The sequence below is a fragment of the Chenopodium quinoa genome, unplaced genomic scaffold (assembly GCF_001683475.1).
Source record: "Chenopodium quinoa cultivar QQ74 unplaced genomic scaffold, ASM168347v1, whole genome shotgun sequence".
In the NCBI taxonomy this organism is placed as follows: Eukaryota; Viridiplantae; Streptophyta; class Magnoliopsida; order Caryophyllales; family Amaranthaceae; genus Chenopodium; species Chenopodium quinoa.
Genome location: NW_018743391.1, coordinates 1352747 through 1359215, shown reverse-complemented (window position 1 = coordinate 1359215; position 6469 = coordinate 1352747). Strand labels below are relative to the sequence as shown.

General features: G+C 30.0%; 1 pseudogene; it reads right to left on the bottom strand.

Annotated features, from left to right (window-relative positions):
* Positions 1 to 2239: 2239 nt before the first annotated feature.
* LOC110738573 lies at positions 2240 to 4693 on the bottom strand (annotated as a pseudogene).
* Positions 4694 to 6469: the final 1776 nt, after the last annotated feature.

Below are 6469 nucleotides of genomic sequence, written 5' to 3'. Positions count from 1 at the left end.
TTTTAAGTTTTTTTTTTAATTTTATGGTGATGTGTGGTTGAATTGATTTGTTTCAGGCCGATCTGGTGTTGGTGAGGGTTTTGGTGGGGGTCGTGGTGGGCGAAGTAGGTTGGGATCTGGTGTTGGTGGGGGTTTTGGTGGGGGTCTTGGTGGGCGAAGTACGTAGGTTGGGATCTGATGGATGGTGGGGTCGTTTTACGCGAAAATGGCTGGGATTTGGTGGATGGTGGTGGTGCGCATGCGTGGACGGTGGTGGTGCGCATGCGTGGACGGTGGTGGTGCATGTGGACGGTGGTGGAGCAAGTGAACAAGAGCTGTTGTTTTTTTTTTAATCAAGCTGTTGTATTATTTTTATTAATTACTTGTATTAATTTTTTTTTTTTTATGAAATGTAATACTTATAAGTTACAACAATCAATTAATTTATCTAAATATTATTGGTTTTACATATAGTTTGTTCGTGTATCAATTTTAGTGAAAAACACCAAAAAAAAAAAAATATTTTTTATAGCCATAATGGGCAGCGGTTTGGCGCCAAAACCACAAATGGCAAGCGATTCTGAACCGCTTGCCATGTAAAAGGCTAATGGCAAGCCCCCTAAAAGCATGCGGTTCAGAACCGCTTCCCATTAGGGGGTTTGAACCGCTTGCCATTACATATTTTTTACTAGTGTCTGTTGTTCATTATCTAGTATCTTAATAATTTTACTTTATTACAAAAAATTGATTGGGTACAAATTAAAAATAAATAATAGAAAATAAAAAATGTTCTCCACTAGTTGATTAAAACTAAATGAAATTTGATAGGTAATGCTTTGTATTGTCCTATACATAGTAAAATACTTGTATGAATTAAGGATATGATAGAAAATGAACAAAAATTATTTTCTTGATTAAGTTAATAAAGAAACTGAAGAAAGAATTGAAAAAGTACCTTTTAGTTGAAAGGAGCCCAAGAGAAAGAGAGAAAAAAAAAAGGGAAGAATTCTAATATTGAAGCTAAGTGTCATCGAACCCACGACCTTCTAGTTAGCAAGATGTGAAATCATCAAATTTAAAAACCATCGAGCCAAGCACACAACAGTATTATCATATGCAGCTTGTTTTTTTATAAATACATATTAATAACTTAGAAGTTTAGGAAATTTGGGGCCCTTAGTTTTCGTGGGCCCTGGGCAACCGCCCCGGCTGCCCTGGGTCAGATACGGGCCTGATTATACTGACAGGTATAATTGTTTTTGGATAGATTAAAAGTTTATATTAATGATATCTTTTAAAATTTTGCATATAGTTAAAAAAATTATCCTAAAATTTAATAAACAAATAGGGCATTGCACAGGGCACAAAACTAGTACAAAAATAAGGCACCCGTAGTGCATTGGCATGTGTACAATGTTGGTTGTGGCATATGTTTTGGGACAGAGGGAGTACATATAGATATATATTGATATATTATAAATATATTCGTGTGCTTCAAACATTAGGTTAAGTTTTTTGTTGCGATAGTCCTATAATTAATATCGTGTTGGAGCCAGTGTGACACAAAGGTCACAGATTCATATGTCATTCATCTCCACCTTCAAGTGGAATATTAAGCGTTGGGTATAAAGAGGGTTCATGTTGCATTCACACTTGAAACCCCAAACGAGGAGTGTGATATAATATATAAATCGATCATGGGGTTCAACCATCATGGATTCATGGTTAAGGCCCAGAAAAATGTTTTATACTCTATTATATATTATCAACACAAAAGTGATAAATTGAGTCATTTATCTAACCTCCTAAAAATAATTAGGATCTTTTAACAAAACGGCTAATTTGTTAAAAGCATTTACCAAAACGGCTAATTATAAAATTTAATTTCCAAACTAGCTAATTTATTAACTTAAAAGTAATTTTATCTATGTCTTATTTTTCTTTGAACTTGTTTGGTTCACTTTATAATACTATTATTATTAATATGCATAAACATAAGAAAAACTTTATACATAGGCAGTTGATTGATTAATTTATTACAACTTATAAGAAAAACTTTATACATAGACAATTCTAGAATTAACTAGAGGTACATGCATAAATAGTGGAGTAATGAACCGATCCGACATCTATAAATACATGATATATGTATGATTTAGTGTGTAAGTATTCCACCAAAGTTGGCGAATCATTCTTGTTAAAAAAAATGTAAATCATCATATTTAACCTTGTTTTATTTGACTATAATTAAACTAGTAGATTAGTTTAAACAACTTTTAGGTTGGGTATCCCCAAAAGTTGATCCCTCACAATTGCTACAAAAAGAAGAAGCTTGTTTGCTCTTATAAGTCAAATTTATATTCTTCAACTTTATGCTCGAACAACGATGTATTGGGATACAATCAAACTTCATAGCAATTGATGTTGCTGATGATACATGAATATCGTCATATGTCACGTCACGTCACTTATTTTTACTTCAAAAACCTATTCACAAAATAAAGATAAGAAAAATCGTTATAAGTTTTACCTATATTTGAAATAAAAACTCGAATTTAATCAAAAATAAAGTTTAATATACCTCTCTTGGACAATTCTTGTGATTGGGGCAATATTTTTGGTCAATAATGATTGGATTTCGAGCATTTTCCATCGTGAGATGATGAAAAACAACATTGCTTACAAATCCATCACTTGGCTTTCCCCATGACTTGATTCTCATTCCATTCTTCGTATTAGTGAAAGTCGACCTTTGTACTGTGACATTGTGCACTTTTGGCTCATGTAAAGTTTTTCCTAAACTCTCAATACTTATGCCATGACCGGGACCACATGCAATATGTTGAATCCACAAATTTTTAGTTCCCGGTCCAATTGAGATACAATCATCACCAGTAGCAATTGATGAACTCAATATTGTAACATCAGTTGACGATTATATGTGAATGCCATCAGTATTTGGGCTATGACCTGAAGCAGAAATCGTAACCCCTTGCACTTTCACGTTTCGACAACCATCGATAACAATATGATACAATTGACTATCGAGTGAAGTTATACCATTTATTTCAATGTTTTGGGAATTTAGAAAACCTAAATTCTGCAATTTAATAAAAAAAATGTTAATTATATTTATTTTTTTGAGGAAAAAAAAAAGTTAATTAAGAATTAAACACATATATTTCATTATTTTTGAAATTTAGGAAATTTAGAAACTTAAATTGTTAAATCTTAAATACGAATATATTCAATTGTCAATCAATAATAAATATATTAAAATGATTATATAATATATATTAAATTTTACTCTATCAAATAACTTAATTGGTGTAGCCATACCATTGAGATCAAATAACATATACAGTTTCCTCAATGTAAAACTTACCATCTAACAATAAATAAATGTAGATACTAGTTAAATTAGAGCATTGATTTATCATATTATGTCTAGATGCAAATATAACTAATATATGCATGCCAATATATAAATCGCATATATATTAAATTTTACTCATAGAAAATAAATAACTTATTTTGACACCACAAGGGCATGCTCCTTTTCTATATCGTTTACAATTCCATAGTTTAGCTCCTGCACCGTCAAACACTCCACCAGAAAGCGTAACACCATTGACGTGATCAAATAACACCCATGTTTTTGAATTTTGAAGCACCAGAAAATCACTAGGGGCTACTATGGTACTGTTTACAACAAAATTAATCTTACTACTTTGGCATCTCTTTCCCGAAAAGGTAAGGGATGTTCGAAGAAAGAATTCTCCTTCAGGAATATGAATTGTAGACTCGCCTGATGAATCACAAGCTAAATTCCAAGCCGCCTTCAACGCCTTGGAAGAGTCGGAGTTTGAGTCGGGTTTAGCCCCGAGTGACACTACGTTATAGTGGTTGTAGGTTGCGGGCTAACAGAGTTTAGGTTTAGGATCACCAAAATTATTGACAATGTTGCAATTACGGTTTTCATAGTTTTATTATGTAACAAAAAGCGACTATAGTTATTAAGAGAAAGAATACGTGAAATTGTGGCGGGACTGTTTAATTTTTAAGAGAAAGAATACATGAAATTTTGGTGTTTGAATCTTTAATTTATAAATATTGGTACAACTCCAACCCCAATATATGGGTGAAAAAATTGCACCAAGTTATTGGTAGACTTTGCTTTAGTAAACGCCTCATCACTTCATAGTCTAGATATATAGAAGTGGTAAGAAATCTACCTTAATTACTTGACTTCCACCTTTTTTTTGTTGGATTTTTACCAATTCGTCCAATCGGATTTGTAGTCATTGCTTTATTGGCCGACATTACTAATGATTTTAGCATTTAATTGTGGACAAAGAGATACTACTTGATGAAATCTGTAGAGTATAAAATTTGTAGTTGTAAAACCTTATTTTCTGATATACTCCCTCATACTCATAATATCTAAGACGTTGAATTTTTTTCACTATTTATATATTAAATTTGATCATAATTTTTTACTAAAACATACGGAGTATTTTATTATAAGATATGTTGTTAGATAGATATTAATATAAAGTTTCATTATATAGTTTTATAAACTAATTTTCTTTAATATTTAATTATCATACATATATAATAACTAATATATAAAGCTAAACTTTTAGCTAGGTTACGAGACAATTACACTTGGCGTTTCAACTTTTTGCCAAGTGTCGCGCCATGTAGGCGACATATAAGATTTAGTACGATACATCTGACTCCTAGATAAGTAAATTAAAGATAGATTATTTAGGATAAATAAGTTGAATTTAAAATAAAATAGACTAGATGAATCCTGATGAACGGTTTGTTTGAATTTTTTAAAATAATTTTTTTTTATACATATATTTATGTGCTAAAATTTGTTATATGTTTAGATAAAATTCCTAATATCAAAAGATAATATTTTATATTTAATTAATTTAAATTGGAAAATCTTATTCGCCAATTTTGCTTATGTGGCATTTGAATTATTTAATTATAAAAGATTTTAATAATCTCCTATTTAATTGGTTACTACTAAAATTTATAATCCTACATGGCACACTAAGAAAATTAGATCTTATGTGGCCGCAATTTCTACCCTACTCCTGGAGTACTGTGAGCATGATACTCCAGGGGTCAAACGATGTCGTTCTATTATCTATCCCTACCTTCTTCTTTGTTTTCCCCTTTTTCTTCTTGCTATACTTTGTTTCCTGTATTTTTTTTTCAATTTCAGTGAATTTCTTCATCCCTGTTTTCCTCTTTTTCTTCCAGCTATTCTTTTTTTCCTCTATTTTCTTTCAATTTTTGTGAATTCAATCAATTTTTTTCTTTCAATTGCAATTTTTGAAAAATAAAAATAACACTAATTTAAAATAGAATAACAGAAGATATGGTTTATTTGAATATCACATGTTTAGAACAAAATAACAATAGACTTTAAATAGAATAACATCAATTTGTGTACAAAGTAACTCAAAGTTTAACCTAAAATAACACATAACTTGATAACTGAATAACTTAAACTTCTATTGAAAATAACATAAGATATTAAACAAAATAACAACTTAACTCAAAGGTTAAGTAGAATAATAAAGGATACATTAAAATAACAAAACAACACAAATTTAGGATTTCATTAAGATAACACATAATAAAAATAAAATAACATTAGGCTTAAAACAAAATATCATCATTTATGAAACAAATTAAAAAAATGGTGTTTTAGAAAAACGTTAAATAATTCTGCCAAAACAAATCTACTTTCAAAAACTAAAACAACACATGATGATCAACCCAAAATAACATTAGATTTTAAGTAGAATAACATTAGATATTAAGCAAAATAACATCATTTAAAGAATAATATTAACAAATTAAAACACATTTTAGAAATATAGATCTGACTTCACAATCAAAATAACATAATATGCAATGCTGAATAACATAAGCCTAGAAACAAAATTGATCAAAATAATAAGAACTTATCTATAATTTTTGTTTTCAAATATGCAATTTCATCTAGTTTTTCAATATCATTTAATTGGTTTACCCTACTTGCTTGTTTTAATTGCAAATTTCATGTTATAAATGTACAATTGCAAAATAATTTATAGATAAAATTAAACAAATACTTACTTCCCTTGATATGCATTTCGCTAATTTATGTTGTTTTTGGACATGATCTTGAAGTTGGACAAGAAATTTGCAGGAGTAGTTCAAATGGATAGAGAAAGTGAAAGTAGTGGAGTAGAAATGAAATGATTTAATTTTTTTCATCTACCTTTCTTTTATATATGGAGTTAGTTTCATGTTATTTGCTTTTCCTAAGTTGCTATTTTGTCTAATTAGCCTTGCATGCTTTAATTTCGTTTATTGGGTTTTAATCCCATATATTAGATTGGGCTGGGCCCTGGAGTACAATACTAGGTACTCCAGGAGTACCTAATACTAATTGCTCTCTAAAAACTCGGGAAAAAACTCC